We start from the raw sequence: 15,949 nt of genomic DNA on the forward strand, positions 1-15,949 counted from the left end.
AGAACATTTCAAACTTTAAAAGTGTATGTCCTACCTTTTAGTTACACAGCAACCTGACCTATGGGCTACCTAGGGTCTACCTAAGGTGTTACGTATATTTAATAAAAGGGGAGTTTAAGGCTTGGCAAAGAGTTTTAAATGCCCACGTCGACTTGCCAGTGTAAACTGCACGCACAGGCTCTGCAGCAGCAGGCCTGATACATGTTTAAAGGGTTACTTAAGTGGATGATCCAATCCATGCTGTAGGCTCACTAGTAGCATTTAATTTACAGGCCCTCTGCAAATGGAGTGCACTTTACTAGGGCCGTATGGGTAAATTAAATATGGAAATTGTGGATAATCCAATCAAACCCTGTTTAGGGGAGTGTACACAAGCACTTTAGCATTGGTTAGCAATGGTAAAGTAGGCAGTGTCCTCAGGCCAACAGAAATGAGGTGAACAAAATTGGAAGCAAAAAGGCAAAAAAGTTTGCGGGAGCACCACCCTAAGGCTAACAGGTCTAACAAAGGGGCATCTAACGTCCTTTGACCCAAGTGTCAGACCAATGCACATTTTTTAATCATTCAGAACTGAATGATTTCAACCACTATTACACACCTAAATGACAATTTTATTCATGCTCTGAATGGCCACTTTTTACCTGTGAGAAACACCCAGAAACGTATGTTCATTTAAGCACTCCCACCCACCCTCCCCCCGCTATCCCTTTTCCAACCTCCCTCCTCACCTGATCCCCTACCCCTGGAATAGACAAATATTCAATTGCCATGTTTTCACTGGTGTCTCTGGGTGAGATTCCCGCCATGAATTTTACATTTAATACCTGGCTTTATTGGTGAGTTTTTTTGGCGGGAACCAGGCACAAGACTTTGTAAACAAGTGTTGAACAAATTTGATTTATTAACTAACAAATGTAGGCAGAGGGTGCTTGAAGGCAACAACAGCAATGCCTAATGGCTGCTTGAACATGCATTAAGCTGGGCAACACAAATTGAAATTGTATTATTGTTGAGTCGTTTGATTTGTAGTACATGTGGGTAAGGGCACTGCACAACAGACACATGATGCGTTTGCTGCGGATCCTTTTGTAGTGCCTATCGTAGTGCTGGTTGAGATATTGGCTGTTGTTGTGGGGAGATTCTCTGGATAGGGGCCATCATTTGATCTTCGAGCCCTCATAGGCAGCAGCTGGGGAAAAAATAGCAGTGAGTTAGCAGAGAGAAGGAACAGCTGACAGAAACATAACAGCCTGTTGTTATAATAAAGACCCTCCATGGAAAAAAGATCAAAAATGACAATCTCAGATTCAACCAATATCTTATGTAGAAGATATATACATGCATTGAAGAGTCCATGAGTCATCAATGCACAAACATTTGATTAACAATTAAGCTGATGGGCGTGGAAGTGACATGCAGTGATGTGCAGGAAGTGATGCCTGACTCAACGGGAGCGAGCAGGAACCATGTTGAGTTGAAGGGCTCCACGTTCCGTGCTCTGTGGCCTGCCAGGCATGGTGTAGTGGAGGAGACAAGATTACAGAGGAGCTGGAGGGCGCACAAGGCTGAGGGACTGCTTGTCTCTCCGTTCCATTCTGCTCCTTGGAGGCGCAGGTAAATGGGCAAGCAGCAGTGGTGAAGCTAGTGCTGCGACTCCTACCGGCTAGGCAGAGACAGCATGCGTTAGGTCAGTGCGGTTAGTGCGTCGGGGAGGTGCGCTTCCGCTCCTGTTTGTTTCCTTCCTGTTGGAGCCCGCCCCTGTTTCTTGCCTCCTGTATCAGACTCACAACCCCTGCTGTACTTATTTTTTGCACCCTTTTTCTCTCCTTTACGAGAGGGGGGCTCTATTTTGTTCATTTTTTTTGGTCTCCAGAGCTGCTTTGTCAGTAGTTGCCATTTGGCCATAAATCCTAAAATGCGTGGTATTAATTATAGGGATTTTGGCGCCTCTTGGTGAAATTGCACAAATTATACACTTCAAAAGAGTGTATCAACGGTGCTCAAAGGTGTGGAGAACCACTAAACTCCACAAAGAACAAAGCCAAAGCTCTATATCAAATCTACTTCACTCCCAAGCACACCTTATCTGTTGAAATGGTTTCCCCGTTAAAGTAAGACACAATCATTTTCAAAACAAAATAAACAATCTCTTTGGTCCTTTCTTTTCAGGCTTTTATTCTTTTGGTTTCAGCCACAGCCAACACGTGTTAATTTAGGTTAAAGAAATGTAGTAATGAGGGTATCCTGGACCACTTAACTTTAGAAACACCTTCATATTTAAAGATATCTTTGCAGAAAAAGCGTAAAAGTATGATAGACTGTTCAAAATTAAAAAAGTGTATTTCTTTATCAAGTAGAACAAGTTCATCTTAATACATAAGAAAATATCATTGCATTAAAAAGTATTATTTTAATAGTGATAGTTTTTAAAGATACATTTGTAAAATGCCATTCACTAACCACCCTCACCCTGATGACACAAAGTTGCTAATAGTGAACTAAAAGGCAGGTCTGGCATTTGCATTCTTTTGGTGACATGGGTTCCTACAGTACATAAACAACATTATAGTTTATTAAATCAAACATAAGAGAATGTTTTGCACAGGGGACATCCTGAAGCCATGTTTTTCAAGGCCCTTATATGTGATAATGAAAACAAAAAGGAGGCAAAGTGAAATTAAAATGCACCTAGGATCACACAATTTGGTCAAGGGGAGATGCAGGGATCAGTCCTAAGCTTTTGGTTTCATTTAATTCAGACACCAGATATATATGATTGCTTCCCTTACACCCACCTTACCACCAGCTTCCCCAACACGTGACAACCAATCTCTCTGCATCAATGCGGCCCATAGTCACATGACAAACCAAAGTTTATGGCCCCTGGGAAAACATTTGCGAATAGCCATGACCTAGTGAAATCTATTTATCCAACTCAGCTTACTGACCAATGGCCTTCAGCTGAAGCAGTTTAAGAAATGGAAATAGATATGGAGGACGTTAAGGCTAATCCCGAAATAAACAGCGTTGGCACAAAGTTGATGTCTGAGCCTGTGGTTACGCTGGAGTCTATGAGTCTGATGGTTATAACTGGCCCCTTGAATGTTGCTGAGTCAGTACCAGTAATGTCTAAAGAGCCCTCTTGAGTGTTTCAGAATGAGCAACAGGAGGGTAGATGCAGTTTTGATTCTGGGGATTTTGAGGATTTCTCATTGCCGGACATTGCTATACATATGAAAAATAATCAAGTTATGGAGGCTAATTTAAAATCACTGGTCGCTCAAGAAACGGATTTGAGACTGCCATTGGACTGTCCTGTTAGTTGCCCTTTTATGCCAGTAGTGTGCAGCAGTACTCCTTCAAGTGTATCCTTTTTATGCTCATTGGTATTATCGAAACTATGGGCATCCCCAAAAACAGAGTTTCAAGCCTTATGGCAACTAACGAATAACGGTGTTAACAGGAATAGGGGAGGGAGGGCAAACTCTGATATTCTTTATGCTTTTGGGAGGATTTTCTCCTCAATTGTAGCCTTGTTAGAGTAATCAATTGCTAATTCTGATCATGTATTGGATGCACTGTTCCTGATTTTAATGGGGGTGCAGCACCTTACCTCCGCCGGTTCTTGTTTAGGGAAGGCAGAAACGGGTATTGATGTGAAATCTCAGGCAACCCAGACTAACATAGTGGTGTTATCTGGGGTGATGAAAATGGGAGTCTAAGTGGGAACTTATGATGATCCTAGTTTTTTTCAATTGTGCTGTACGAAGATATCCTTTTACTAGATAAGATGTTCCGTTCCATCCCCAAAATCAGGTATCTCGGGCTCACCACCCTGTTGTTCAAGGGGAAAATTTGATTGCATCCATGCTCAAGAATTCTCCTCCCATTTTTCCTATTTTTTTAAAAAGTGGTACCCTGTATCTCTTGCGATATAGACCTATTAAATGACGCTTCCATTGTTAAATAATCAAGGGCAAAATTTGATGATGTTTCCCCCAGGGGGGTTCCACTCACTCAGACAGTACTAGTTTAAAAGTACGGAATAATACGAAGAAAATGATTTGGCACATTACAAAACGTAAGCCCAAAAAATTGAGGTTTCCTAATGCCATTGAGGAACCTGAACTAATCACTCTGTCTCAAAATGGAAAGGAGTTGGGGGGCCTGGAAGTAAATCCTCTCCCTTCCTCTATTATGATAGAAGTACTTGCATTAGGTGGACAATGGCAAGAGGAGGGGCCACAAGGATATGGGGATAACAGGTAATTACAAGTGTGGGGGTTGGGCACCGGCTTTGAGACAGTTAAAGCAAGGATAGACCTGGTTGATTCACAGAGTATAGCAGTAAAAGTAAATGAAGTTCCGTCCGAGGTAGGGCGGACTGTGGACAGAATTCCCTCAACCCTCTCTCATATGGATTCTCTCCCTGTACGGACTGATCCTAATCAAGGGAGGTTTTATGATGGGGAGGCTGGTTTTACTTCCCCATCCATACAAATTTCAGAATTGGAGGCAGAGCAAAGGCAGAGCAATAGAGTATTTGCAGGACTTGGGTCAGGAGAAGTATCTAACACTTTGATCTTTGTTTCCTTGTTTGATAGGTAATTTGGTCCATTTAATAGAAGTTTTCTACTGCAGTTATTTCTGATATTGAGGATCCCAGATTAGTAATAAGTAGAGGTTTTGAATATGTTTTTATATAGCGCGTGTCTACCCGAAGGCATCCCAGCGCTGCGGAAACGTAGTGAGGAGCAGATGGAATTATGGGAAGAGCCATGTCTTCAGGTGTCTGCGAAATGATAGGTGGTTGACTTCCTGATGAATGGGGAGAGGCAAAGAGTTCCAGTGTCTAGAAGCATTATAGGAGAAAAGGCCTTCCTAATTCTGGGAACCTCAGCCAGATGGAGTTCATTAGAGCGGAGACTCCAGGTAGCTTTTTGGGGTTTGATGAGATTATTGCTAATGGGAGAACCTTTTCCCTGAAAGTTTTTATGTGAAATGCAAAGTGCCTTGAAATGTATTCGCTCTTGTATCGGGAGCCAGTGTTGTGTTTTTAGGGCAGGCTTGGCCGAGCAGCGGTTGCTTGTGCCTGTAAGGAGCCTTGCTGCCGAGTTCTGAACCACCCGTAGTTTGGCGATAACTGTGGTGGGTGCACCTAAATAAAGGGCATTCCCGTAGTCCAGCCTCAAAAGACTAAGCTCCTGAATTATGAGCTTTCGAGAGCTACCGGGTAGAAGAGGCAGTATTTTGCGTGCTGACCGGAGCAGACCAAAGCAAATGGCAGCGGTTTTTCTGGCTTGGGCTCTAAAGGTGAGATCATGGTCGAGCCAGAAGCCCAGGCTCTTTATTTCCTTTTTTGGAGTTGGTGCGGGCCCCATGCAGGATGGCCACAGAGTGTGTGGGTTGAAAATTGCTTGGTTGCCCAACAACATGAGCTCCGTCTTGTCGCCATTTGAGTTTGAGATGGGATAAAATCATCCATCTAGCGACTTCTTTAAGACAGGAGCTCAGGTTTGTGGGGGTCTGCTCTGCCTGGTTCAGTGCCAAGATAAGCTGGGTATCGTCTGCATAGCTGACTAGTTGGATTCCGAAGGGTGCTACTATCTCAGCCAATGGGGGCTGTACACGTTGAAGAGTGTGGGGCTCAGGGATGACACTGGAGTGGCAGTGGTCGTGATCCGGTATACCTTCAAACACCTGGAAGTGTCTTCCTTCAATGAATGACTCCAACCAGGACAGGGCCATGCCCGTCACTCCCACTTTTTTGAGCCGGTGTATCAGGGTGTGGTGGTTCACAGTATCAAAGGCTGTACTTAGGTCCAGGAGGATGATGGCTACGGACCCTCCGGAGTCAAGAAATTGAGCTATTTAAAGGTTTTGAGATGTGCAGAAAGTAGGCGGCTAAAATATTTTTCTGTGACCTTACTGATACCAAGGAGATGGGGCGATAATTGGCCAACTCCATGGAATCTAGGTGGTTTTTTTTTAGTAATGCTTTCACTATGGCATTCTTCCATTCCTGGGGGACTACACCCGATGCTAAAGAGGCATTGACTAGTTTAACAATGGGAGCGATGATGATAGGTGTTGCAGGCTTCAGAATATTGAAGGGGGCGGGATCCAGCGGGGAGCCACTCTTGATCGTGTCAAGGATGGATGGTAGAAATTCCTCAGTGAGTGGACCGAAGGACTCAAAGTAGTTTGCCCCTGTGACAAGTTGTCATTTCAATCCAACATTCACAGCACCTTATATTGCACTTTATATTCATATCCAAGGCAACAAATATTAAGGCCCCTTTTGTTAAAATGGGGCATAAGAAAATCGAGAGAAGCGTATAATAAATTGCGATCCTTGGAAGATTACTATACGATTAATACTGTAACGATGTATTTAAGAGCAATAATGAAATTAAGACGGGCTATTACCCTAGAATAAGTTACATATTTTCGATGAATTAATGGTTTGCTACTGTTAGGCTTAATCCATTATTGAATCCTTAAATCTCATTTGTTTTAACAATATTGTATATATGGATTTTAATATTGGCTCCCTTTTTATAATGTAATTAGAATGAATTTTTTGTTTTGTTTGTGATTGTATTGTATGCTTTTATGAATTGTTTTAACATTTCGAATAAAGCTTTTTGAACTTGAACTTGAACTTGACTCAAAGTAGGGGCAATATTCTGAGATTCTACTTTGGGCTGCTCGAATGGATGCTCATTATTGACCGGTAGAAGAAGATTCAGTATATTTTGAATATTAGTGGCAAAGAAATCGACTAGCTCCTCACAATGATGGCTTCAGAAGTCAGGGGCTGAAGGCGGATCATGGACTTTCATACATTTTTTTATGATCCACAATATTTCTTTAGTGGAGTTGGAGGAGGATGACATTTTTTCTTCATAATAGGTCGCCTGGGTTGCTTTGAGGGCTGCTTTATATGAGATGATAGATGCCCTATAGTCCGATTTTTTCTTGTTTGCAAAATCTTTCCTCCATACTCTTTCTAATCTTTTGAACCGTTGTTTTACTTTGCGGAGTTCGGGGGTGAACCAGGGGGATTTATTGGATCTGACTTTTTGTAGTATAGATCTCCTAGGCAATACTACATCTAGTGAGTTCTCAATCCATGAGTGGAACTTTCTGCTAGCTATTGAAGGGTGAGGATGGTATGAGGATATGGTAAATTGCAATTCCTGAGTCCATTCCTCTACGATCAATTTGGGCCATTGGTGGGCTTGAATACGGGATGCTAACACATACGGGCACGGGGAGGATGGATACCATGAAAAAGGGACTAGAAAGTGGTCTGACCAAGGGAGGGGAATGGGCTCCTTCCCTTTTAGTTCTGCTATAATTGAAAAGATCGGGTCAGGGAGATGACCTTTCATGTGGGCGGCTTGATGAATCTTTAGATGCATCCGGTAGGCTGCGAGGTCATGAGCAACATTGTTGGCTGCTGTGTCCTGAGGGTCATCAAAATGGAAGTTGAAATTTCCCAGAAGATTAGCATTGGACAATGTGCTGGCTACATTTAAAACAGATTCCAGTAACAAGCTGCAGAATTGTCCCTGTGCTCTTGGGGGGCGGCAGAGAAGAATGCCAACAAACGTGAGTAAAGGGGTGAATTTGATGGACAAATTGGCATTTTCACAGTCTAGGAGAGGACTGCCCAGAAGGCGACAGACTAAATGATCTTAATAGATAATAGCAATCCTCCCCCTAGCTACATATTCTGTCTACACGCCAAATCAAGTAGCCAAAGGGAAGCGCTTGGACAACATCTGGATCTGAGCTTGGTACTAACCAAGTTTCTATGAGAAATAGCACACCAAGTGCTGTATCTTTCAGTACTATGAAGATTTCTGTGCATGTTTTGGCATGGTTCTGCAGTTGAGCAGAGCCATGTTGAATTGGTTCCCAACCGTAGGGTGGCCTCTTGCCATTAAATGCAGTTCATATGAGCAGTGAGGACACTTGTGTTCATTGCAGGTTTAGGACACCCTAGCTCTAATCTAAGTTCATTAATGATATCTGATCCAAAAATATAATTTGCCTACAGGAGGTGTGCAGATTTTAAGTTGAGAACTCTGTTGTTTTCTATTGTGCAGCAAAACCTTCCGTAAAATGTCATGCAAGTGGAAGTCCAGCTTTTTTACTTAGTGGCCGTGTAAATTAGAATCATTTGGTTTTTATCCAACCGCCAAATTTCTGCATGTGCATAAAACTGACTTTGGGTAATGTTATAGGACGCCAGTACTCAACCTTTTAACTGGTATATATTTCCCCTGTGAGGGCGTCTGACACTCTTGTTGAAACCAAGTTCTCTTTTGTGCATAAAATTAGTACTTCAGAAGAATGCACATTGATAATTATGGTGAGAGATTTTAACACCAAAATCAGGAATTATTCCTCTTTGGCTTTTGGTAACCGGGAATTGGGAGGCATATGGGCCATCCCTGAAACTGTTATATAGGTCCAAAATATCTTGACCACCGGAGCTATGGCCCTCACCCTGTCAAGGCTAAAAATAGATCGGGTCTCCCAAATTCTGCCGGGACTGACTCTTCTCCTGGCCTGCTCCTGTTTCTGTTTTCATGTATCAGGGATAGCTCCGGTGGTCAAGATATTTTGCACCTATATACCAGTACAACCAATGAGGTGGTGGTCCCTGGTTGATGATGCCCTAGGTGCCGGTCTAAGAACTGAATAAGACTTAGAAAGAGGCCATCAATGAAGGTCAGTTTGGCCCCTTTAACGAAGGTCAGTTTTGCAGTTTATCCAGGAAAGCAACCTCCCTTAACTCACCAATTAATGGATCAATATTTGGGGAGAATATTTAAAGCAATGTTAGTCTGTAGAAGGGGTGAACCGTGAGATACCACCGAAACCAGTCGGTTCTGTGTCATAGGGAATACCCAAAAAACACCTGGTTTGAATAGAGCTGGTCTGGTTAAAAAACACTTGAAATAACATCTGGTGTGGACAAAAGAAAGAGCATATTATGTATGCATCTAATGTGATACATTAATACTCAAGTATATTTATCTGAAGTGTCATTAATATGTCGCAGATTGTTGGTTTTGGGGCCTTGAGAATAATCTTTTAGTTCTCCCTTTTTACTGTGAATGAAATGTTTTTTAATATACGTTTTTAATATATGTGTATTAGGGAAATACTTGTGATTTAAATAAATATATATACCATTGTGATATACAGCTAATAAAAATATATGACTTCCTTATATCATGCTCTGGGTTACCATTCGGTGCTGGTGAATGGTTTATGATTGAAGGTAGTGTGACTATTTTGTATGCTTCAAAAGGAGCCCAAAGGGATCGTTTTGTTTGACTATAGTGTCTACTGTTGGTGTCCTGTCCCTTTGGCTGAGTTGGACCCCTCTCTTTTCATTTTTGAGCCCATACAGGAAAATCCCATTGTTTGTTTTGAGAAGCATTTGGCTTTATTGAAATCATGTGGAAATGAGCTAACTGTACCAATCACTTGGTGGCCACCTCCCAGGAGGCACAAAAGTTACATCAGGAGCTGTATTACTTAGTAAGGGATCAATTTAAGCAGTCATCATTGATGAGACAAATGGAAATCAATAGGCTGAAGCGCGTAAGAATGAGATTGAAGGCATCCAAACGTAATCGAGTTGAGGATCTAAAATAGATTAAACTGGGAGAGGTTGCATAGTCCGGTGAATCGCGTAAAAACTGGGCTCTGATAGCCGAATACTGTGACTGTAGAAGAGCAAGGTATTATGGTGCAATGGGCCCGAACGATCTACCGATAGCCATTTTGAAACTTGATAGCTCCACATGGGCTCTCTTACTCTATATGTTGTTTGATTACTGCTGTGCGCACAGGACTATCCCGTCCTCTTGGAAAGGAAGCGTAGCGGTACTATTTAACAAAAGGTTCCCAAAACCTCTCCTGCCAGTTTTAGGCAGATCGCAATATTGGATGCGATCAGAAAACTGTTTGTCAATAGTATACTTCTTAATCTTCAGGACTGGGCCTATGGTAATTATATTTTACCTGCAGAGGAAGCAGGTTTTTGTAAGCATAGTAGTACCTTAGACAACATTGCTGTCCTGCAGATTGTGATTGAAAAGTATCCAATAGGCAAGAGCATGGCCTTGTATGCTGTATTTATAGATTTCTTCACGACGTTCAACCAGGTTGACCGAGGGACACTGTGGAGGAAATTGGCTGCACTGGGGATTCCCGCGCATCTGCTTAGACTGGTTTTTGCATTGCATTCTTCCACTTGGACAAAGGTCCTGATGGGAGGGAGCCAGGGCCTATCGAGTAAAGTGGAACCCATATTGGGTAGTAGCATGGATGCTTATTAGCACCTCTCCTTTTGATCTCTTTATATCAATGACTGCCTAGTAGGGTGGGGCACTGTAAAGGGGACCAACCCAAGTTAGGAACAATGAAACTCGGCTGTCTACTTTACGCAGATAACCCCAATAGGTTTACAAAGGCGTCTTAATGAGCTAGGCCATTATGCCGATGAACATTTTTTACAAATTAATATCTTCAAAAGTAAAATCCTGTTGTTTAGGTCCCGAGGGTGCAGAGTTAGGAACAATATGAACTCGTTTTTGGGGAAAGATAAGCTAGAGGCAGTGAAGCTGTACCCATATTCAGGTAGAATTCTTTCAAGCAAGTTCTCTAGCAGTGATCACATTGGCCACTGCAGAAGTAAGGCAATATCTCAGGCCTCCACAATTGGCAGGCTAAATAAATGCTGTGGGCAAAGGCATTTTGCACATGTGAATAAGTGGATGAACAGCACTGGGACTTTTTTAGAATGTGGAAGGTGGCATTTGGTTCTAAATCTGTAACCTGAATCATGCAGCCACTCCAGCGGCCCTTCAGCTTGAATTTGGGGTCTGTTCGACCTAAGTGTTTGCCATAGAAGCAAACCTTATATGGGGTAATGCCTTACTGAATAGAGATTGAAGTTCTGCATGGGGAGAGCTAAAACAGAAAATCCTTTTTTGCCTTAAGAGAAAAAGTGTTGTCTTTAGAAATTATGTGAAAGCCTTAGACTTGTTTGAAATTGGGCAAAGTGGAGCCATGTCCTCTTCCAAAGCAGGTCTTAAAACGTCTAATAAAAAAAAAATGTATGAAGTCAGTCACAAAAGAGATAGTATACTGTTTAAGGCATTTTAGAACTTACACAATAGTGGAGAGTAGTATGTGTAAACGACTTCAACGTTATGTCACATGGAACCTTCCCCATGGAGTGTGTAGAATTATCCTGTTACTTAGTTGAATGTGCTCCCCTTGCGAATTATAACAGGAGCATGGAAGAGATTAGCCAGGGAGTGCAGATATTGCAGCCAGTGTGGAAAGTGGGTGCAGGATTTAAATCATGTGCTATTTGTCTGTCCCCTGCTACAGATTATGACATTGTTTCAAAAGTATAACATCATTACGGTAGTGGAGGCCCAGATCTGCCTTTTGGCCCCTGTTAGAAACGGGGTTTCCCGGTAGGCTAGGGCAAGCGCCAGAGCGAGGCAGAAACCCCCATTCTAGTCAGGGCGAGGGAGTTACACCCTGAGGATAACCCCTGCTCACCCCCTTGGTAACTTGGCACGAGCAGTCAGGCCTATCCCAGAGGCAATGTGTAAAGTGTTTGTGCAACACACACACAGCGGCGACACACTAGGCACACTACAAAAGAGACTCCACACAAGGTTGTATAAAAATAGCCTTTGTATTATAAAAACACATTAGAATATAATCACAGATATACATATACTGTGCCAACTGGCACCAGGTCACAATTTACAGGGGATTATATACAAAGCAGCGTCAATTGGGTCACTGCCAGAACCATCACAATCCCAAAGAATAAATGTATAACAACCAGGAATAACAGCCAGTAGCTACAGGTGAATAATGAACTGAGCATCATCACATTAGGATTAGGCATAATTCACATGTGCATGAGGCATCATCCTAAAACATCCTAGCACGACATTAGGCTGAAAAACATGATGCATCCCATTCAGCGTAAACCACATTAGATTAGGCATAAGCCACCTTAGATCAGGTATAGAAAAGGGGGTGGTGATGAACAGAGTGTCTGAATTAAGCAGACCACTCTTCCCCAGTCCAAAGATCAAGGCTTGATACATCACCGTTATTTATCTCACTGCACCATCCCAGCTCAGAACCTGGCTATATGCAAATCAGTCTGTCCCTGGCCCAGTGCATCATGGGAACAGGGCAGACTAAACTACCAAGCCAATTCTTCACCAGAAAGGAGACAAGCTACCGGGGACCGGTTTCTGGCATTTCAGCCGTCTTCGGCCCGGCTTGCTTGAATCCTGATGGTGCAGTGAGAAAGGGACTCATGTCTGAGTATACCCTGCCACGCCTATAGTGGCCAAAAATGATTCAGAAAAGGGGGTGGTGATGAACAGAGTGTCTGAATTAAGCAGACCACTCTTACCCAGTCCAAAGATCAGGGCTTGATCCATCACCGTTATTTATCTCACTGCACCATCCCAGCTCAGAACCTGGCTATATGCAAATCAGTCTGTCCCTGGCCCAGCGCATCATGGGAACAGGGCAGACTAAACTACCAAGCCAATTCTTCACCAGAAAGGAGACAAGCTACCGGGGACCGGTTTCTGGCATTTCAGCCGTCTTCGGCCCGGCTTGCTTGAATCCTTGCTCATTGCACCATCAGGATTCAAGCAAGCCGGGCCGACGACGGCTGAAATGCCAGAAACCGGTCCCCGGTAGCTTGTTTCCTTCCCAGTATAAGAATTGGCTTGGTAGTTTGGTTTGCCCTGTTCCCATCATGCACTGGGACAGGAACAGACTAGTTTGCATGTAGCCAGGTTCTAAGCTGGGATGGTGCAGTGAGCTAAAAAACGGTGATGGATCAAGCCCTGATCTTTGGACTGGGTAAGAGTGGTCTGCTTAATTCAGACACTCTGTTCATCACCACCCCCTTTTCTGAATCATTTTGTCCACCATAAGCGTGGAAGGGTATACTCAGATGTGAGTCCCTTGCTCATTGCACCATCAGGATTCAAGCAAGCCGGGCCGACGACCGCTGAAATGCCAGAAACCGGTCCCCGGTAGCTTGTTTCCTTCCCAGTATAAGAATTGGCTTGGTAGTTTGGTTTGCCCTGTTCCCATCATGCACTGGGACAGAAACAGACCAATTTGCATGTAGCCAGGTTCTAAGCTGGGATGGTGCAGTGAGCTAAAAAACGGTGATGGATCAAGCCCTGATCTTTGGACTGGGTAAGAGTGGTCTGCTTAATTCAGACACTCTGTTCATCACCACCCCCTTTTCTGAATCATTTTGTCCACCATAAGCATGGAAGGGTATACTCAGATGTGAGTCCCTTGCTCATTGCACCATCAGGATTCAAGCAAGGCGGGCCGATGACGGCTGAAATGCCAGAAACCGGTCCCCGGTAGCTTGTTTCCTTCCCAGTATAAGAATTGGCTTGGTAGTTTGGTTTGCCCTGTTCCCATCATGCACTGGGACAGGAACAGACTAATTTGCATGTAGCCAGGTTCTAAGCTGGAATGGTGCAGTGAGCTAAAAAACGGTGATGGATCAAGCCCTGATCTTTGGACTGGGTAAGAGTGGTCTGCTTAATTCAGACACTCAGTTCATCACCACCCCCTTTTCTGAATCATTTTGTCCACCATAAGCGTGGAAGGGTATACTCAGATGTGAGTCCCTTGCTCATTGCACCATCAGGATTCAAGCAAGCCGGGCCGACGACGGCTGAAATGCCAGAAACCGGTCCCCGGTAGCTTGTTTCCTTCCCAGTATAAGAATTGGCTTGGTAGTTTGGTTTGCCCTGTTCCCATCATGCACTGGGACAGGAACAGACTAATTTGCATGTAGCCAGGTTCTAAGCTGGGATGGTGCAGTGAGCTAAAAAACGGTGATGGATCAAGCCCTGATCTTTGGACTGGGTAAGAGTGGTCTGCTTAATTCAGACACTCTGTTCATCACCACCCCCTTTTCTGAATAATTTTGTCCACCATAAGCGTGGAAGGGTATACTCAGATGTGAGTCCCTTGCTCATTGCACCATCAGGATTCAAGCAAGCCGGGCCTACAACGGCTGAAATGCCAGAAACCAGTCCCCGGTAGCTTGTTTCCTTCCCAGTATAAGAATTGGCTTGGTAGTTTGGTTTGCCCTGTTCCCATCATGCACTGGGACAGGAACAGACTAATTTGCATGTAGCCAGGTTCTAAGCTGGGATGGTGCAGTGAGCTAAAAAACGGTGATGGATCAAGCCCTGATCTTTGGACTGGGTAAGAGTGGTCTGCTTAATTCAGACACTCTGTTTATCACCACCCCCTTTTCTGAATCATTTTGTCCACCATAAGCGTGGAAGGGTATACTCAGATGTGAGTCCCTTGCTCATTGCACCATCAGGATTCAAGCAAGCCGGGCCGACGACGGCTGAAATGCCAGAAACCGGTCCCTGGTAGCCTGTTTCCTTCCCAGTATAAGAATTGGCTTGGTAGTTTGGTTTGCTCTGTTCCCATCATTAACTGGGACAGGAACAGACTAATTTGCATGTAGCCAGGTTCTAAGCTGGGATGGTGCAGTGAGCTAAAAAACGGTGATGGATCAAGCCCTGATCTTTGGACTGGGTAAGAGTGGTCTGCTTAATTCAGACACTCTGTTCATCACCACCCCCTTTTCTGAATCATTTTGTCCACCATAAGCGTGGAAGGGTATACTCAGATGTGAGTCCCTTGCTCATTGCACCATCAGGATTCAAGCAAGCCGGGACGACGACGGCTGAAATGCCAGAAACCGGTCCCCGGTAGCCTGTTTCCTTCCCAGTATAAGAATTGGCTTGGTAGTTTGGTTTGCCCTGTTCCCATCATGCACTGGGACAGGAACAGACTCATTTGCATGTAGCCCGGTTCTAAGCTGGGATGGTGCAGTGAGCTAAAAAACGGTGATGGATCAAGCCCTGATCTTTGGACTGGGTAAGAGTGGTCTGCTTAATTCAGACACTCTGTTCATCACCACCCCCTGTTCTGAATCATTTTGTCCACCATAAGCGTGGAAGGGTATACTCAGATGTGAGTCCCTTGCTCATTGCACCATCAGGATTCAAGCAAGCCGGGCCGACGACGGCTGAAATGCCAGAAACCGGTCCCCGGTAGCCTGTTTCCTTCCCAGTATAAGAATTGGCTTGGTAGTTTGGTTTGCCCTGTTCCCATCATGCACTGGGACAGGAACAGACTCATTTGCATGTAGCCAGGTTCTAAGCTGGGATGGTGCAGTGAGCTAAAAAACGGTGATGGATCAAGCCCTGATCTTTGGACTGGGTAAGAGTGGTCTGCTTAATTCAGACACTCTGTTCATCACCACCCCCTTTTCTGAATCATTTTGTCCACCATAAGCGTGGAAGGGTATACTCAGATGTGAGTCCCTTGCTCATTGCACCATCAGGATTCAAGCAAGCCGGGCCGACGACGGCTGAAATGCCAGAAACCGGTCCCCGGTAGCTTGTTTCCTTCCCAGTATAAGAATTGGCTTGGTAGTCTGGTTTGCCCTGTTCCCATCATGCACTGGGACAGGAACAGACTAATTTGCATGTAGCCAGGTTCTAAGCTGGGATGGTGCAGTGAGCTAAAAAAAGGTGATGGATCAAGCCCTGATCTTTGGACTGGGTAAGAGTGGTCTGCTTAATTCAGACACTCTGTTCATCACCACCCCATTTTCTGAATCATTTGGTCCACTATAAGCGTGGAAGGGTATACTCAGATGTGAGTCCCTTGCTCATTGCACCATCAGGATTCAAGCAAGCCGGGCCGACGACGGCTGAAATGCCAGAAACCGGTCCCCGGTAGCTTGTTTCCTTCCCAGTATAAGAATTGGATTGGTAGTTTGGTTTGCCCTGTTCCCATCATGCAC

The 15,949-nt window shown here is 44.1% G+C and overlaps 1 long non-coding RNA gene across 1 annotated transcript in view; it reads right to left on the reverse strand.

Moving 5' to 3' along the window:
* Window positions 1-881: 881 nt before the first annotated feature.
* The window catches only part of LOC147685228 (uncharacterized), a 28,757-nt gene continuing 13,689 nt past the window's right edge, over window positions 882-15,949 (reverse strand). Inside the window, exon 2 of the long non-coding RNA XR_015300419.1 lies at window positions 882-1,189. This is a non-coding gene — a long non-coding RNA (uncharacterized LOC147685228). The remainder of the gene's footprint in view (window positions 1,190-15,949) is intronic.

This window comes from Lissotriton vulgaris, chromosome 10 (genome assembly GCF_964263255.1).
Source record: "Lissotriton vulgaris chromosome 10, aLisVul1.2, whole genome shotgun sequence".
In the NCBI taxonomy this organism is placed as follows: domain Eukaryota; kingdom Metazoa; phylum Chordata; class Amphibia; order Caudata; family Salamandridae; genus Lissotriton; species Lissotriton vulgaris.